The sequence below is a fragment of the Cryptomeria japonica genome, chromosome 7 (genome assembly GCF_030272615.1).
Source record: "Cryptomeria japonica chromosome 7, Sugi_1.0, whole genome shotgun sequence".
Classification (NCBI taxonomy): Eukaryota; Viridiplantae; Streptophyta; class Pinopsida; order Cupressales; family Cupressaceae; genus Cryptomeria; species Cryptomeria japonica.
In genome coordinates, this window is record NC_081411.1 from 768380748 (window position 1) to 768401932 (window position 21185).

Below are 21185 nucleotides of genomic sequence, written 5' to 3' on the forward strand. Positions count from 1 at the left end.
ATCTGTAGCTATTTGTGCAAAAGTGCTTGGATACACTGCTCCTCAAAACCAAGTTGAGATACAATTTCATACCCCTACAAGAATACCATTTATTAATACATACGCATCCTCTATTATGTCTATTGCTATACAAAATGGTAATACAATCCATACTATAATAGGTCTAATCCTATCAATTAATATACCTATGTGCCACCTTCAACCAATTTTCCTTTTCTTTCTCAAAACATCCATCAATCATCTCCACCTCTCAGATACCATAATGTCCCTTCAAACCCACTATCACAATCCAACTTCTCATAAGCCAATTCTTCTATCTATACTGCCATAAACTAATTGTTGTAAAATGTGTCATTATTACAACAACAATGAGACAACTTAAACCAAACTTAATCCTAACCTAATCTCCCATCATATTACATGAGTATCCTATTTACATTTTCCAATTTGAAGACTCAAATCCCACAACATATGGAGATACCTTGTTTTGAGCAATATAATGGAAAAGGTGATCCTAATACCCTTGTGTCAATATTTACACTTTATATAGTGATTTCATCCTTAAGGATGACCTTCTTGCAAAATTATTCCCTCGATCCTTGAAAGAAACTTCCTTGGATTGGTTTTGCTTTTTGTCTAATGAATCAATACAATTTTTCAAAATTGGTTAATAATTTTTTGCAATAATTTTAAAATAATATTGGACTGAAAGTTACATTAACAAATTTAGTGCATTGCAAATAAGGTGCGATTTAGAGAATGTGACTAATTTTATTAGTAGATTTTATCCTTTGTATTCAAAAAGAAATTATTCTTTACCTAATGCTGATCTCAAAGAATTTCCATTGGCAATTTACAACTACATATTAGAGATAAGATTTTGTTCATCAATTTTTCATCATTCATACACTTGTCCACATAACTTTGAGATTATAAACTCTCAGATAGTCAATTTGAAGGCTCTTTATCCATAGCTAGTTGATAAATCTGAAGAGGTTCCTCAAACTTACCAAGGATTTAACAAGCAAAATAAGAACTTCACTAAGATAAACACCCATTCTTCTAATAATGTTGGAAATGAAAATTGTAGCACAAGACCTCCTATTGTAGCTCACTTTTCTTCTCGACCAAATAATATGAACTTTAAACAACTTTTTGAGCCCTTACATTCCATTATGCTTGAATTTTTAAATAAAAAATTGATTAAGCCTCCCCTATCCATCCCATAGATACCACCAAACCTGTACCTCCTTCATTTAACCCAAAGACCTTTGGTAAATATTCATCGTACTCCTAGACCTGATACTAAGTGATGTATGCATCTTAGACATGAATTAACATACAACAAAGAATCTAATGGACAGTGTAAATGATAAAGGGAATTGATGGCAACGTATCCCAAATGGAAATGGAGGAAAGCTATCTTTCCTACAATGGAAATGGGATTATAGAATGAAAGATAGAAATATTAAAGTGATAGGAACTCAAACAATACAACATGTACAATGCGATATAAGAAATATGAAATCAATTCTCAAATCAAGCAACAAATTCCAAAGATCATTTCATTGTTGCAACACAAAATGAAATGACTATGAAATTTAGAGCTAAATATCATTTTATTCTTTGCATCCCTATTTATTTTATCAGTCTCTACACACGTTGTGTTTACATTGGCCAAATTGTTGAGTCAATTCAAATTATTTCTCTATCCAAACGTTATCAAATCGTAATCCAAAATATAATTGATGCCCTTTCTTTTCTTAACCGATCCCTCCCCAAAAATAAATATTCACCTTTCTTTGCTAAAGACAGAGGCTTTCCCTCCTATCACCATTTTGTTCACCCTCCTCTCTTAAAAATGATCTTTCTTTGTTCCCCAAAAATAGAAAACAAAACCAATACGCTCTCTCTCCTCTCATTTATTCCAAACAAACCCAACTACCCTACCCTTAGAACTATGAAAACTAAAATTGATCAAGTTGATCAATAACATATTAAAGAAGAGTTATTTTGTTCCACAAAACTAGAAACATGTTGACTAGCAAGTAGAGATTGAATCTAAAAATACTAAGCTAAAATTGAAAAACAAGACACAAAACCCCAACAAGAGACATATTAAGGAAGAGTGGTTAATTCCCCTACATCAGGCTCCTAGGGTAAAATGTTTGCAAGCATAGATCGCATATGGAGGTTGGGTAGTAGAACTACCCTTTTAAGCTATCATCAACTTTCACCATACCCCCTTATATTCTTACAATCAACAACCTTTATCATTTCACTTCTTTTGTTTCTTCCAACATGTGAGTAGAATAGTGCCTCCCTTACATAGTGAGATAAACTCTGGTTCTTCATGTTCTTGTGGATTCAAGTCCACCCTACATTGAACTACTTCTCCCAAGTACTACCTCTTGCATTTGTTATCTAAAAATTAACTCGTCTTGATCTATCTTCTTCCACCCAAATTTTTTATCTTCACACCCCATCTCATTGTACACCTTTCTCAGTCTTTACTCATGTCATAAGAATCAATTCTATAATTAGGATAAACAAAATGTGAGAAACTCATGTTGTTTGAGATATTTCTTATGTGCACTTTTTCACTATGCTAGTTGGGTTCCTCATACCTCTCTATTGAAATTATTGCACATTCATGTAAAATGACTTTAGCTATATCAAAAGGTTGTGAAGACTAAAATATTAGCTCTTCATCCTCTTTTGCAATGTTTTTCCCACTTCCTATCAATTCAATCCACTCTTCCTCAATGGCCACAAGTTGAAGTAATAGATCATCTTTCATATTATATTTTGTTGTCTCCACACTTTGTCCAATAATACTATCCTCATCTCCTATTGGTTGTCCTACATGCAAATCATTACCATTCACATCCTTGCAACATTCTGTAACAATAAAGAAACACCTTTTTGGTTGCTACTGTGACTTCTTCTTTCTCCCTACCATCTACAAACTCTTTCCCACTTACTAACATCACCTTAATTTTTCTACTAGATTTTTGTCCTCATTTGTCTCTTGCAAAGGTAGAAAGGTATGTTTGGTTTCATCCTTCTCAAAAGTATGTATTATTTATATCACCATGCACAACATTTCGATCAAATTTCCAAGGTCTACCAACCAACATGTGACACACATGCATAGGCATGATATCATGCTCAACACTATCCTTATATCTTCCTATATGAAATTGAATAAAATCTTGTTTATCTACCAATAAATGATGTCTTTTCTATAACCAAGAAAATTTGTAAGGTATGGAATGTTTAATTCTCTTAAGACCTATTTTATTCACCATTTCAACAACCACTAGATTATTCATACTACCAATGCCAACTCATATTGCAAAATATATCTTAACCCATTAAAATATCTAGCTACCTTCTCCAAATCTTCTTCACTATGGCCTAATCTAATCATCAACTTTTAAAACTATTCAGCATATTCTTTCATTGACATATCATTCTACTTTAGATTTTGCAATCTTTTGAATAGATTATTTTGGTAGTCAACTAGAAGAAACTTAGCCTTAAATTTGGCAACCATTTTATCCCAAAAAGTTATCTTCTTCTTATTCTTCTTTTATCTTTCATTCTACACATAATCCCACCACATAGGAATGTGACCTTTGATCCTTGTACAAGCAAACTTAATTTTTCTTTCTTTTGCAACTCCTTGATACTCAAAATATTTTTCAAGTTCATTGATCTAATAAATGAGTTCTTCTCCATTAAGACTTTTGAAATAAGTATAAACCTCTATTTTTGGTTTGGATCCAGCACCTACAACTTCTTTTAACAATATTTCTTTAATACTTTATGGTTTTGCTAGAACATCATCAATAACCTGGGGTTCTTATTCTTCAACTTCACAAGCATCATCCACTAATTTTTATCTTTGTTGTGTCTCCTCCATTTGATCCATCCTTGTTGTCAAGTTTTGCAACATCTCCATAACTCCTTCTGCATGACCTCTTAAACCTCCTCCTCTTCTCATTCTTCTTGGTGGCATATTGACCACACCATAGAACCCAATCTCTTGCAACTCAAATATCAAAATGATGGCAATGTATCCCAAATGAAAATTGTGGCAAACTATATTTCCTACAATGGTGGCAGTATCATAGAAGGAAAGATAGAGAAATATTAATTTGTGTCAGGAATACAACATACAATACGATGTAAGAAATAGGAATTCAATCTTTAGATCAGGCAATGAATGTCAATGCTCATTTTATTTTTACAACAAAAAATGACATGATATTAAATACAATGCTAAGTTTTATTTAATTATTTGTAGCCCTATTCATTTTCCCAGTCTCTCTACACATTGTGTTTGCCCTGCTCAAATTGTTGAGTCAATTCGAAGCAATTTCCTATCCTACTACTATCAAATCCTCATCCAAAAAATAATTTATTCCTTCTTATCATGACCAATCCCTCTCCAAAAGGAAACATTTTCCTTCCTCTCATAAAGATAAAGACTTTCCCTCTTGTTGATATTTTATTCACCCTCCTCTCTGAAAAATGGTCTTCCTCTATTCTCCCCCCCACAAAAAAAAACAAAAACAAAAAAAACAATCAACACCCCTCTCTCTCCTCTCATTCATTTCAAAATAAACCAACCTCCCTACCCTTGGAATCATGTTAACCATAGCTAATTTATGATTGGTAACATATTAAAGAAGAAGAGGTATTTTGTTCCACAAAAATTGAAAAATGTCAACAAGGAAGCAAAGATCGACTCCAAAAATACTAAGCCAATATTGAAAAACAAAACACAACCAAAATAAGAGACAAAACAAGGATGACAGTAGGAATAAATATATAGTTCCACCTAATCAAAACTTGTAAATATTTACCAATCATATTTCTTCCCATTCTGAAAATGTTGTTGAAATTAACAATGTTGGTTATATAAATAAAAACAAATGGCATAGGCAAGCTAAATATCCAATGAATGTGTTATAACTTTGTCCTAAGAAAGAGAAACATAGGACTAAACATGAACCTAGTATCACCTATGCCCCATGTGATAACTTTATTAATGCTCAATGATACATTTCTACTAAAATTAATTACAAACCTACACATACAGTGCTTATTGATCCAAATTGTATGGTTAATTTGATTACAAAAGAATATATTTACAAATATGAACTATATCAAGATATTTAGGATAAATTTTAAATCTTCATTAATGTGCATAATGGTTTCACTTGTCCCATCATTGGTTCTATCATCCTTCAAGTTAAAGTTAAATATAAAAGCTTAGATATTCATTTTACCATTATCCCTACCTCGAAAAAAATTTATGTGAACTCATGTCATTCATGGCTCACATCCATGAAGGAAGTCTCTTTTGTAGTCCATAAGTGTTTGAAGTACTCATTTCAAGGACAACTCAAAACTATATTTCATAGTGGATTCTAGTACTTGTCTAGACATGGAAAATTTACACTTGACTAGTTTTGGCCTCAATAACTCAACCAATTAAACCTCGTGAGATACCCAATTCATATCCTAGAAAAATTTTAAAGACAAGGGAATAATTGAGTTATCCTTAGGTTGTTCTTTAGGAGCCACTCTAACTACTATCCCTAAGAATCCTTTTACATCTATGGATACAAAGTTGCTCTTCCTACCCTATAGGTAATGAGGGAACCACATCCTAGACAATGAATCCTCCCTCTTCCTAGAGTCTTATATTTATTTTACGGTTCTACCTTTTCCATCCTATAAAGGACAACAATTCAAATTCCCAACACCATCTAGACCTCCTCCTATCTTTCAATATTTAGTGGTTCCTTATGTTCCCCCTTATTTTCCTATAGCAGAGGAAGAAAATGAACCGATGTTGAGTGATACCCAACCTCCTACTACAAAAGCTTAAAATCATTATCACTGAAATTATAGTGCAAGAGAACACCAAAAAAAAATCATGCTAAGGTTTATGAGATTGCTACAAGAAGTGAGTCTTCCCCTTGGTATTCAAATGTTGATTTGGCCCCACCTCCTCAACCTCTTTTATCTTCATGTAATTCTTGAGATGGTCATTACTTTACCCAACCTTGTCAAAAGATGAGCTTGCCGATTCCAATGATTTTTTATCATGTTCCTAGTATATTACCCATAGTGATCAATTTGGATGATGATTCAAATAACATGGTTGAAATATTTGAAATTGATCATGAGTTGTCCTTGATATTTTATAAAGAACTAACTCTAGTTGTTTCCATGCCCGAATGTCATAAATACTAAAATAGGAAATAAGGACAATCACAAAATCCTTAACTATTAAATCAATTTCAAACATAAATCAATGAAATAAAATGCATGGATGAAAGAATTAAACAATTAGCATAATTGAAAACCCCCTCAATTGCATTGTAGCTTCCATTGTTCTTCTCCTTAGTTGTTGTTGAATGGCTCTCAGGTATTGCATTGATTTCCTACATAGATTAGACAACTATTTTGAACACTATGATCTCTAGATTGATTGATGTGACATGAGGTTGAATTTATAGATTTTCAAGAGAGATGGGAAAGGATTTTGAACTCAAGTCCTGATTGGGAGACAATGGATTTAGATTGATCAGTTAAGTGAATTGATTGATTTGTCAACTAAGATTGATTTATTAACTCATTTGATTGGGGAGTCAACTAAATAGATTGGCTAGTGAACTGAATAGATTAGTCAGTTGACTAGGCTGATTGGGGAGATGACTGATTAGATGGAATAGAAGATTAAATTGATTGATTAGTCAGAAAAGGTGATTTGGAGTGAAAATGGGTGATTGAAGAGATAACTGAGTTAACTAATTAGATAACTGATTTGATCAATAAGTTTGATTTCAACATGTGTTGTAGGATTTTGAAACTGAATTTGATTTTCATTTTCAATTTGGATTTGAATTTGGACTTTCGAATGCTGAAATGCACATGAAATTAACTGAAATTCACATTTGGTGAAATGTTAATTTGGAAGAAATGAAATTAGATGGAACTATTTGAAATTCAAATTTAGGGAATTAGAAGAAGAAATTAATTAATTTAAATAATTTAAATGAAATTATTTAAACATTAGAAATAAAATTAATTAAATAATAAAGATTATTTAACTAAGGAATAAATCACAATTAATTAAATAATTCATATTTAATTAATATTTGAGATGGGTTTGAATGACGAAATGATTAAAGAATGGAAATTGGATAATTAGTAATGTAAAATGTGATGATTTGAATTAGTAAATTAGTTTAATTACATAATTACTTAATTAAATAGACAAATAATCAGTATGTGATCACTGAGACATTTTTAGGTGTCTACACTAGCTACTAGTTACCAACATAGTGATCCATCATTAGAGCATGGTCTATGTTTAAAACTAGATGAAGCTCCATGTATTGTATTAGTTGTATCTCCTTTATCATCTTTCCCTCTATCTCTTTATAATGGTGAGCACGATTAGAAGATGGATGATTTACCAAACTAGCTCATTCATGCAATACCTCTTTATTTTTGTGTGTTTACTTTTCTATAATTTGATTCCTTGTGATGTGATATATTTTTTGTTTTTAAGGCTCTCTTTGGTTGACCCTTGTTGCTCCATAGGCACAAGGATATAAATGGACCAATTCTATGGATACTACTAGTAAGATTCTATGGATACTACTAGTAAGATTCTATGGATACTACTAGTAAGATTCTTACTAGTCCTAGAGGTCATGCCTTGTGTTTTTATATGGCTCCTAGTAAGATTCTATGGATACTACTAGCCCTAGATTCCATACCCTTATGTTTTTGTATTCTCCATTTGTGCTACCTATGTTGATCATTTCACTCACTTTTTACAAGCTTCTTTGAGACACTATTGGCAACAACCTCTACAAGTTCTATATTAAATATTTTAACTCCAAATCTTTAATTATAATAATTAATAAATTAAATGTCAAATTCATACCTAAAATTGGCGACCCTAATGAGATTTATAATTGGAGACCATAACTGCATTCAACATATCCTACAATATCATTTACAAAGCTATAGGTCTCAAGCTTTGATCTTTCCTCCCTTATCTTGTTCAACCTAAATAGACAAGATTCATTCAATTCAATTCAAATTTCATCCTAGATAATATTATTATTTTCTGGAAAGTCTTGGAGTGGGCTCACCACTCTCATAGCTTTCCATCTCCCTCAAGGTGGACATTGTTAAGATCTATGATTCATCATACTTCTATTAAATTTTGAAACAAAAGTTCCAACAAGATCAAATGATAAACAAGAACACCTTCCAAAAGAGAGAGTTGCACAAAATAATGTTATATCTCAAAAGAAAAGAATACAAATGAATTATAATTGTACAATGTGGTGCTTATAAAGAAAGCATTGTGCTAAATTTAGGAGAACTAGAGTATAAGCATGAGGAGATAAATAAAACTCAACTCTAGCTAAACTAGGTGTGCAACTAAAATAAGAACTCATAAGTGAGCTTAAACAAAAAAGAAAAAAAGCATAACTAGTTGTTAAAAAAAACTAATAGCTAATGCACCCCCTTAAGTGAAACTTAGAGTGAGTAAAAACTCTAAATGCATGAATGTAAAAATGTGTCCCCACAACAAAGGGCTTTATTAGGTACCCACGTACAAAGAAATGAATCTCTCTAAGTGAAGAAAAGGAGAAAAATCGTGTGGGAAAAAACCCCTCTTCAAAAGTGAGATGCTATGCATGAAAAAAATGTATGAACTACTAAAAAAAGGAAGGCTTCAGATAGACCCCCAAAGGACAACTTCCTTCACCCCAAGAATTTATTGTAATTGAAGATAACATGGGGACACCAAGGGTTTAGCGAAGATGTTTGCAGCCTGATCCTATGTAGGTATGTAATCCAAGCTTAGAACACCATCCTGAATCAACTACCAAATGAAGTGCATGTGGATCTCAATGTTCTTAGTCTAAAAATATTCCACCAAGTTATGAGAAATATGAATGGCACTCTGATTGTCACACCAAAGAATGTTGGGACCATCAAGAGGAAAACCAAACTCTGTCAACAACTGATGAAGCCATAAAACCTCTCGACTAGCAAGAACTGTTGCTCGATACTCAACCTAAGTAGAGAATAATGAAATAGCATATTGCTTTTTGCAAGACCATGCAATGGGGCCAGAACCAAGACAAAAAAAAAACCAGAAATATACTTTTGATTATTAGCATCACAAGCCTAATTTGAGTCAATGAAGCAAACAATCCTAGAGTCTCTCGATGTATAATGAATTCCAAAGTGCAATGTACCCTAGATGTACCTCAAGATGCATTTGGTAGCATTCTAGTGACTCTCATATGGATCATGAGAGAACTGAGAGACTATATCAACCATAAAGGAAATATCAGGATGAGTGTGTGTCAAGTACAAAAGACTTCCAACCAATTGCTTATAGAATGTAGCATCAACTAAAGGAGTAGAACAACTAGAAGACAACACAACCCCTAATTGAAATGGTGTGGGGATAGGATTGCAATAAAGAATGCTAAATATCTTAAGCGTATCAAAATCACACTTCTTCTAACAAATGAAAATCCTATCTAAAGATTAAGTAACCTGAAGACCAAGGAAGTAATGCAAAAGATCAAGATCTACCATGTAAAACTACTCTATTAATGCTCTCTGAACACTCTAAATCATGGGAGAAGAATTGCTTATAAGAGTCAAATCATCCAGATAGAAAACCAATATCAAAAGATATTCCTCCTAATGTTGAGTGTAAACTATGGGATCGAAATAGAAATTAGTGAAACTAGTAGAAAGTAGGAATGAATCCTTCTTCACATACCAAGCCCGACGGGCTTGTTTGAGACCATACAATGAATGTCGAAGCCTACAAACAAGTGAAGATTCCTACACAAAACCTTGTGGTTTCTCCATATAGATCTCCTAATGAATATCACGATGAAAGAAGGCACTCTTCACGTCCATTTGATAAATTGACCATCCCTATGAAGCTGCAAGAGAAAGTACAAGGTTAATAGAATCTATCTTAGCAATAGGAGAAAAAGTCTCAAAATAATCAATCTCCTTAACTTGTGAAAACAATTTAGCAACAAGAAAAGCCTTATAATTATCAATAGAACCATCTACAACATATTTTGCATGATACACCCACTTGCATCATACCAAATTTCTTTTCTTAAGAAGAGGAATAAGATCCCAAGTGTGGTTCTTCATCAATGAAGAATACTCCTCTACCATAGCCTGATACCACTCTGGAATACCTTTTTGCATCTGAAAAGTTATGAGGATCTACAAAAATAGCCTGACTCACAAGAGAGACCATAGAACTCTATGAAATAGTGTGACTAAATGTAATAACCCACTTAACTTAAACTCCACTGTTTTTTTTTTAAATATATAAAAATATTGATTTCTTATTCTTACTCATTCTTATTTATTTTTTATTCAATCACATACTCAGGTACATCTATCCAAACGAGATAGGCATCCTTCCATCTGGGATGGGCATCTAACCATACGAGTTAGGCATCTATCCATACGAGACTAGGAATCTAACCATACGGGTTAGGCATCTGTCCATACGGGATAGAAGGTTTCATCTATCCAATTCAGGATAGGCATCTACCCAAATGGGGTAGGAATCTATTCATAAGAATAGGATATGCTCTGGCCGAGACTTTAGACTCATCGGGACCATTTGGGCCCTGAGCCAATCTCTAAAGACTACACTCCCCTACTAGGAGTGCATCGAGGTCATCGTCCTTAGGAGTATTAAAATAATTACATAAACAAGCTTGAGTTCTCCCTCAGAATTCGGCCTAAAGCCTCGAGAAGTCAAGCGAATCCATATGGGATTCCTTCTAAGTATACATTAAATTAATTTTAACCTTTCAATTATTATTTGCACCATTTGATTAAAAGACCAAGGAGATTCAAGAACCAACTACTCACCCATAACAAATCCTAATCCCCATCCTCGAACGCCTGAGTACAAGGGACAACTCCATCCCTAGACTACCTACACACCCGTTTCGGCACGGGATCAAGGCGTAAAGTATGCAGTTCTAGTTTCTAACTATGGTTTAATGTAAATTGTTTGGTGGGTATGCAACCCTTTCTAGGGTCAATGTCTCAGACAGTTCCTCTGCGGTTGCTACCCATGATGGTAGCTCTATAGAAAAAGGGCTCAAGGTGGCCTTCTACTTGTGGCCTAAAATAACTAATTCCTAATTCCTATTAAAAACATTACCCTTAAATTGTTATCGTCCTCTAAAAATTATCAAGATAGATAAATTCCAAAACATCACTCACCACCAAGCCTTGATGGTGTTTTCTAAGGTTTAACTAAGCAGATGTAAATTCATTTTAAAAGATTATCTTTTTAGATTATCGATCCAAGGGGGATTACCTGCCTCTTGGATTTTTAACTTCCATATGACCCTTATAGGGACGATGCCACAGGCATCATTGTTGCAACTTTATTAGGCATTAAGTGCAATAGTTCAACATGATGGCATTACCTGTAAATATGACCGAAAGGCACCATAGATACCGAACACTGCTAAGGTTTTGGTTTCGTCTCCTCTTGTTTAGTTGTCTAACTAGGAATCTAATTTTGAATTCACGAGTCTTATGTAAATCATATACTAATGCAATCATGAAAATGAAACTATGATATACAAGGAATTTTCACTTGAAAACTTGTAAAATTATAGCTTATGAAAAAGATTGAAATACTTCTCGAAAGGTACTAAATTGCTTAAAGAAAAAGTTAATTTATCTAATATTACTTGGAAATAAAATTAATATTCACTTGTTTGAAGGAAAAAGAAAAGAACTATTAACAATATGCTTTGATAACCACAATACTTTTAATCACTAATTGTTCAAAAATAAGATTAGAAGAGAGTCTAATACTTATTAATCAACTAAAATAAAGAACGTAAGCAATTTGAATCAATCTTCCTCTAGTTGATTTAGAACCAATGTCAATTCCTTGCAAGGCTACAAGAGATTATACCCTTTAGATTGTATGAAAATCATTTCAAAACTTAAAAGTTAATCAAATATATCTATACTAATTACTTGCAATATAAAAGTAACTTCTCCTTTACTAGTCCTATGTTTCTTTATAGCAAGAACGTAAATGTTTTTAAACATTAATAGAAATGACCATCCTCTATGCCTTGAAATATAACAAAGAAACAAATCAAATATTTGACTTCTTGGATTGAAGGAAATTAATATTGATTGAAATACATGAAGAGTGCTATGAATCTAAGCACATTTACATAGTAGGTAAATTATTTTATCCCTTCATACTTGCACAAATTTAAATATACAAAGGGGTGGTTTCGAAATAAAGAAATTAAATATTTGAAATGTATTGAATGTTTTGGAGAAATCCATTTACTACTAGGTTCCAAATAAGGGGGAATCCAATACTTGGAATAATTTCATTCGTACAAAAGCTTCCCAAGATGCATGAGAGCAATGTCAATTCCCTTTCTTTTGTTTTCCTTAAGTCAACTATTTTATTTAATAAGGAGATTTAACCGTTTTATCTACATCCTAAGAAGGATTAATTCATTATAATAAAACTCTTAAAGTTCAATTATCTATTTGAATTCCACAAGTGTAATCTGGCCATTTCCTTATGCAATATTTAACCTTTAAAACCCCCAAAGGCTCTTTTCCCATCTTTGAGGGAGATAGCGAGATCTTTATAGATAAATTATTTATTAAAAGGAAGGTCCAAATTTACAACTTAAATTTCCATATCAAACTCTTTTATCATGAGTTACATTTGTCGTCCTCCTCCCTAGGAAATTTATTACCACTTTAATTTTTTCTATAATACTATATTTTACACTTAATAATAAATCCTTAGATTCTAAATAAATTGAACAAATTTTTAACTATTAAAATTATTTGTAATGCTTAACTATAAATTAATTCAACTAATATGAATAATTTTTAATTTTCAAATGTGCAAATTAATCCTAATGATACAAATAAATCTTTGCTAACAACTTAAATATAAATAAATTTCAACTAAATATCTTTAAAAGATATGATTGTTTCCTTTACCTTTAATAAAACAATTTTAATTATTACTAATAAATTTTAGTTTTCTTCAACTAATAAAATATTTTATTTTTTATTTTTTATTATTAAATAACTCAAAAAAATAAACTTTCTCTTAATATAATATGAGAGGATAATAAAAAGAATTCTTTAAAACAGGAAACAACAAAAAGTGTTTTCTTTTAACCCATGGAAAAATAAAGATATAATTATTATATTCAACAATCATAAAAAAAAGGGTATTATATATATAATGATTTTGGGGTTTATTATTATTATTATATTTTTTTGATCGGTAAGAGGTCGTAGCCAAAAAATTTATTAATCAAAATTAATTTTTTACATCACTCCACTCGTGCGGGCATCGGTAGGAAAGAGTGGAGGCAAGAAAACCTCCGGCCTTGCCCGGGACCGAAGTCCAGATAGTTTCTACATCTAATTACAATAACACCCCGAGCTAGGGTGAGCAAGTGGGAAGATACTTTCTTTCCCTTACAGGCCCAAATTACTTTTTTTCAATTGTCAATGTTCTCCTTGTGCTTTGTTTAAGAGTTTGAGCCTTGGTTGCATGTAGTCTTTTGTCATTTTAGCAGCTTTCATCCTGTCATTTGTTCAAGATGGGCCTGCCCTCTTGCATGGTTAGTTTTCAAAACACTTGCCCAGATTGTTAGTCACCTGTAGTATTCCAATGTGATTTGACATCCTTCTCTGATGTTTCTAAATTCTTAACCTCATATATCTGAAATTATAAAGTCATCAATATGGCATATTCATAAACAGAGTTTCTAGATAATTTCCATTTTGAGAAGTGATCATCCATAGTTATGAATCACCTGTTTACCACCTTTTTCTTATGTACCTAGATGCTATCCCTGAAAATGGGTGATATCCAAGATACAAAGGGGGTAAATGGGAATGGTGTCTTGCCTAAGTCCAGCTGAGGGTAATAGAGGTAGATGAGTTTTATGGTAGAACCACATATTACTTGCAGCCTATGGATTGTCAGATAACCATTCAAATATAGAAATCTCAGCAACAAGTATCAAATGAGTATATGGGAGGGCACTTAGGGGTTCCTACAGGCCAACACATGCAGAAAATGAGGGCTTTTATTTTACCAAATTGGTGCACCTGTTGAATCGAAGAAACCTATCGATTCGATAAGATGATTTATCGGATAGACTTGGACATCGATGAACTTCAAAAGGGGCTTATTGCAAGCATTATTTTTCATTGATAGAAGGTTATCGAAGAAACCAAAGGAGGTTTCGTTGATGAAGAAAGGCTACTGAAGAAACTGCAATATCGGTACCTAACATGTAATGAAATCACTGAAGGAGATAGATCTTCTGAAAAGATGAGATCGAAGAAACTGGGGAAGGATTCATCGATAGGACAGTTCAAGAGAAGAAGGGTGTCGAAGAGATACTAAAGGTATTGGCCGATAGAGACAATTTCATCAAAAGATAAAAGGTCGATAAAACATAAGAGAGTTTCATCGATATAAAAAGAGTATCGAGGGAAAGAGGACACCAATGAACCTAAGAGGGGCTCATCGAAAGCATATATTCCACCGAAAGAGGATATCGAAGAAAGCAGAGATGGTTTTCATCGACGATAAAAGGCTTCCGAGGAAATAATGCCATTGATGCAACATGAAGGAAACTTACCGAAAGAAGCAATCTTATCGAAAGTACAATCAAACAAAAAGATATCGATAATAATATGAGTTTCGAGGAGGCTAAAAGGTACACTACCGATGAGTGTGGTTTTACCGATGCACCTTTATCGAGGAACATTACTAATGAGCTCATCGATGAAAGATGATAGTGGAAGCAAATCAACAAAAGATAGATGGCCTCGATGAAATAATACACCCATTCATCGAAGGAGTGAAGTGATGTCGATAGAAAAAGTGTTTTGATGGAAGGATAAAGGAAGTTACCGAAGCCCAAGGTTTCTTTGACATAAGACCCAATGATGTCTCATCAAAAAAGAGAATCGAAGAAGCCTATCGGTGTTTCATCGATAAGATAATTTATCGAATAGACTTGGGCCTTGATGAACTTCAAAAGGGACTTATCAAAAGAATTGTTTTCATTGATAGAAGGTATATCGATGAAACCAAAGGAGGTTCCATCGATGAAGCAAGGCTAACGAAGAAACTTCAGAATCGGTAGGATATGCAATGAGTACAACGAAGAAGATAGTTCTACCGAAATGATGAAATCGAAGAAACTGGGGCAGGTTTCATTGATAGGATTATTTGAGAAAGGAGGGAGTCAAAGAGATACTAAAGTTATTGGCTGACAACGGTATTTTCATCGAAAGATAAAAGGTCGATGAAACATAAGAGAGTTTCATCGATATAAAGAGGGTAGCGAAGGAAAGGGAACACCGATGAACCTAAGAGGGACTCATTGAAAGCATTGATTCCAATGAAAGAGGATATCGAAGAAAGAAAAGATGGTTTTCATCAACAGGAAAAGGCTACCGAGGAAATAATACCATCGGTGCAATGAAGGAAACTTACTGAAAGAAGTGTTCTTATCGAAAGAATGATCACGATCAAAAAGAAGGAGGCTACATCGATAAAAGATATCAATAAGAATATGAGTTTCGAGGAAGCCAAAAAGCATGTTACCGATGTGTGTGGTTTAACCGATGCAACTTTATCTAGGAAGATTACTAATGAGCTCATCGATGAAAGATGATAGTGAAGCAAATCATCAAAAGAAAGATGGCCTCGATGAAACAATAGACCCATTCATCGAAGGAGTGTAGTGATGTTGATAGAAAAAGTGTTTCGATGGAAGGATAAAGGAAATGCCGAAGCCTAAGGTTTCTTCGACATGAGACCCAACGATGTCTCATCGATATAAAAGGGTATCGAAAGAGAGGAAACACTGATAAACTTCAAAAAGGACTCATCAGAGATAGTAATACCATTCATAAAAGATATCGATGAAGGTGGAGATGGTTTTCATCAACGGGAAAAGGTATTCGAGGAGATAATAACATTGGTGCAAAGGGTCACCGAAAGAAACGTTCACATAAAAAGAAAAAGGTTGATTAGACAAAAGGCAGTTTCATCAATAAAGGATATCGATAAGGAAATAGGTTTCGAGGAGGCTAAAAGCCATGTCTCTGATATGCGTTGTTTCACCGATACAACTATATTGGTGGAAGAAGTATTTGGTGAGACAATAGATCCATTCATCGATGGGGCATTGATATCGATGGAAGAAGTATTTCGATGGAGAAATAAAGGAGGTCACCGAAGCCCAAGGTTTCAACGACATAAAACCCAATGGATATCAGATAGGAAGCAGTGAGGAGACAGCCTTAGTGACTGAAAATAGTATATCGATGAATGAAGGAAATACATGATCGAAGTGATATTCGAAACAAAAGTGTTAGTTAACAGCTTATGTTGAGAAGCCAATATTTAAACTGAATGTTTGTCTGAGTATCTATATGAAAATACAGGGGGTAGGAAGAGGAATAAATAAGGGGTTAAAATAGAGTCTGCGCAAGAGAAACATAAGGGGATAAAAGGAGGAACATGCTAACGACAACTTAGGACACAAAAATAAAAGATTGATGCCTTAAGGTGGCACAGATAGGAGATTGATGCCATCGGCTCCCAAATTGGCCAACTCATCCGTTCTTTTATTGCCCTCCCTATAAATATGATTGATTGTGAACCTATCAAAATCTCTGAATAGGTCAAGAGCTTTTGACAGCAAAGTATTTAGTCTCCAATTAGGCATACTACCTTTCCTTAAAGCATTGACAATTATAGCTGAATCTCCTTCAATTTCCAAGTTCTTAACTCCTAGTTTCTTGCATAAATGCAGACCTTCAACCAAGGCCATAAGTTATGCCCATTTGTTGGTGTTGATGCCAACTGGAGAGGCAAGGGTTGCTAGTTCCTTGCCTTCCCAATTATGAACAACACATCCTATCCCTGCTTGCCCTGGGTTGCCACGGGATGCCCCATCAAAGTTTAGCTTCATCCACCCTTTTCCTGGGGGCTGCCATCTGCATGCATCCCTTGATCGAAGACTTGCAATAGGACCAACACCTACATAGGGAGGAGAGGATAATCCTTACCAACATTTTTTCATTTTTTCATCCCAATAAGTGATAGAGGCATTCTTCAATGTGCCTAATGACAGTTGGTTGTTCATGAGCTCAGTGATAGTTGACTCTATCCTATTAATGATTCTGGGTGCCTCTAGCTTTTCATTCTTAAAGAGATGTCTATTTCTCTCCTTCCATAGTTCCCACATTATGGAAGAGGGAAGAGTTGTCCATAAACCTTCAAAGAGATAGCCATGCCTGAGGAGGGGCCATGCCTTGAGCATTCCAAAGATGGTGTGGGAAGGTTGCAGACCATTCAAGTTTGTTGGTGAACTAGATCCAACATTTGTGAGCAAAGGGGTAGCTAACGAGGATATGATTAGTGTCTTCCTCATCTACCTCACAAAGAGGACATCTGCTAGGGCCCTCATACCCCATTCTTCTAAATTTGTCTGTAGTTAAGAGCTTGTTTTGAACTGCAAGCCAGGAGAAGATACTTGCCTTAGGCAGATAGTATTTATCCCAGCAAAGTTTCAAGGGAAGCTCAGTCATAGGTCTTATAAATGATTTGGAGATGAGAGAGTACCCATCCTTGGAGTTTTATTCTCCTCTTAGGGAGCCATCCCAGACGAGCTTGTCCTCGTTATGACCTAAGGCAATGTTCCTTGATTTGAGAATTGTCATAAGTTTTTGTTTATCCCTTATCGGGATATCCTCATCTTCCTTCTCGATCCACTGCCAACCGGCCCCATCTACTGAAGGGGAGATATAGTAGTTTAACATGGGTCCTCTATGTGATTCAAGAAGGATACGAGTAGAACCAAAGTCATGGATATTATCAATAGCCTTATATCCACCCCAAGAATCCGACCAGAAAAGAGCTTTATCCCCGGACCCCAGGTTCCAAGTAAGTTTGTTAGAGATAATCCTCCTAAAATCTAACATAAAATTCCATAGACAGGACCCTCTGGGAGGGTTGGTTTCTCTAAAGATTTGGATAGGATTCCCTCCATTAAGGTATTTGTGGTGCAGCAAGTGAGCCCATTTGAGGTGGCAGGTTCTGAACATCCTCCAGACCAACTTGGCACCCAAGGCTTTGCCCTGATTGCGAAGGTTTTTAATGCCAAATCCTCCTTCTTCTTTAGGTTTGCATATCTTGTCCCAAGATATGAGTGATACTTTAAGATTATCATTAGCACCTTGCCAAAAGAAAGTCCTAAGATGCTTATTGAGCTCTGCAAGTTTAGAAGAAGATAAATGTTGACAGGAGAGCTGGTAAATGGGTATAGCTGACAAGACTGATCTAACCAAGGTTGCTCTACCTGCAAATGAGAGCCATTTTCCTTTCCAAGTGTTAATCCTGGACTTGATTTTATCCACCAAGTTGTCCCATAATTTTGAGGGTCTTCTACCCTTGTCAAGGGGAATGCCTAGGTATTTGCAAGGAAGAGTTCCTTCACTAATCTCCAGGACATTGCTGATCACTTTTCCTAAGGAGGGGTCTATGTTGAACATAAAAATTGCAGACTTGGCCAGATTCACCTCTTGACCCGAGGCTAGCATATAGGAATTAAGGATTCCTTTGAAGGCTCTCGCTTCCTTTACACTTCCCTGCCCAAAAAGCATCATGTCGTCGATAAATTACCGGTGCGTAAAGGGAGGGAGGCTACTGGTAATGGGGATTCCTTGAATCCCACCTTCCTCTTTGGCCTTAGAGATGGATCTACCTAGGGCTTCAGCCATGATGATGAAGAGGAAGGGAGACATAGGATCTCCTTGCATGAGCCCTCTTGAGCTGCAGAAGAACCCTTCCGAGGAACCATTAACCAAGATCGAGAATTTGGGGTGGATATACATTCAAAGATTAGGTTGATCTAGGATTTGGAAAATCCAAAGGCCTCCAAGCATTTTCATAGGAAGCGCCAGTCAACTTTGTCGTAAGCTTTGTTTATGTCTAATTTGACTAGTATACTTGGTGCCCTATTGAGCTGGACCAAATGAATGGCCTCTTGGGCTATAATAACCCCATCATAGATTGATCTATCTACTACAAAGCCGGTTTGTTCTTCACTAATGATAATGGGGAGAAGATTCTAGAGTCTGGCTGCTAGATTTTTGGTTAAGAGTTTGTACAGAGTGTTGCAAAGGGCTATTGGTCTAAAGGCATTAAAGCTTTCAGGATTCTCTTTTTTGGGGATGAGAGCTAAGAAGGTATTGTTTATTTCTTTGAGAATCTTATCAGAGTTCCTAATACCTTCTAAGGCATCCGTGATCTCTGTCCCCATAAAACCCCAACATTTTTGGAAAAAGCTAGTGGGGAAGCCATCCAGACTTAGGGCCGTGTCGGGATTCATCTTCATAAGGACAGATTTAACCTCCTCCTCAAAGAATTTCTTTGACAGGATTTGTTGTGGTCATCGTTAATGAGTTTTGGAAGATTCTTGATAATATTGAGTTGGCCTCTAAGGTTGGAGCCTTCAATATTGTTTAAAATTTTATCAAAAAACCTTGCTGCCTCAGAGGCAACATCATCTAGTTCAGATAGGATAGAACCCTAGCAATTCTTAATTTTAGAAATTTGATTGACCCATTGCCTCTACTTGGTACTATTGTGGAAAAACTTAGTATTTCAGTCCCCATCACTCAACCAAGTCTGCCTCGATTTTTGTTTCCAAAAGATCTCTTCATTTGAGAGTGTCTTTTCGTACTCAGAGAGTAGAGTATTTTCTTTGAGGAAGAGATGTTCATCCATCCCCTTCTCAAGAACCTCAATTTTAACATTCTTAAGATCATTTTCTATTAGGAGTTTTTTATCAAAAATATTTCCAAAATTAGTCATGTTCCATTCTAAGAGCTTCCTTTTGATAAGCTTTAATTGGCTTGTGATAATAAACATCTTCAAACCAGAGAAAACAGAGCTTCTCCACCAGTTCTCAATTAAGTTTAAAAATTTATCATCTCTGAACCACATGCTCTCAAATTTGAAGGGACATTTTTTAGGGGAGTGGTCAAATAATATGATTAGTTGGAGTGGGAAATGGTCAGATCCTGCTAAAGGGAGGGGTTTTTGCATTCAGGGTAAATTTAAGCTCTGAGATCCCTCCATGGATAAAGAACCTATCTAGTTTCTCAGCAATGTTACAGAAACCAAGCCTTCTGTTGTTCCAGGTGAAGGCATTATCTGTCAGCTGGATTTCCAACAAAGAGTTCCTATTGATCCAATGATTGAAATCTACAGCCGCTGGAGGATGTTTGTTGCTACCCCCTCTTTTGTTTGCTACCTTAGTGATAGCATTGAAATCTCCCCCAATGATGCATACATCATTTGGGAAACTTCTGAGGAAAGACTCCAGTTCCACCCACACCCTAGCCTTATCCCTATTTTGGATAGGATTGTAAACGTTAATCAATTTGAATCTTAGGTTATTTTTATAACTTACTACTTCTCCTCCCATCCAATTTTGCTTAATCTCTAAAGGTGTAAATGAGATGAATCTAGAGTCCTAAATGATGGCTAGGCCCCCTGAGGCCCCTGTAGCAGGGGAGTGCTTTAGCTGTCTAACGCCTAGTTTTTTCTCAAAAAAGGCTATATTAGAGTTCATTTTGGTTTCTTGGATTAACATTATATCTGGTTTAGAAATAGAGATGCAGTTCTTTAAGATGTGTTGTTTGTTAGGGGCATTTAGACCCCTAACATTCCAAGTTATGATTTTCATGGCTCTGTGGGGAGGAACTTCCCCTCCCCTACATTAAAAAGAATAGATATTTTAGACTGACCCTTGGCTTCTCCATCCTTTGATCTTAGTTCAGCAAGGGATCTCCTACCTCTTCTCTTACTGTGTTTAGCACAGTTAGGAGAGTCTTTTCTTTTATCAGAGCTGAGAATGCCTAGAATATTTGGGTTATCATTTTCTAAGTTATCTAATGCTACAAAGAGTTCATCTATTTCTAAGTCAACTCTAGTAACATCCACAAGATTTTTG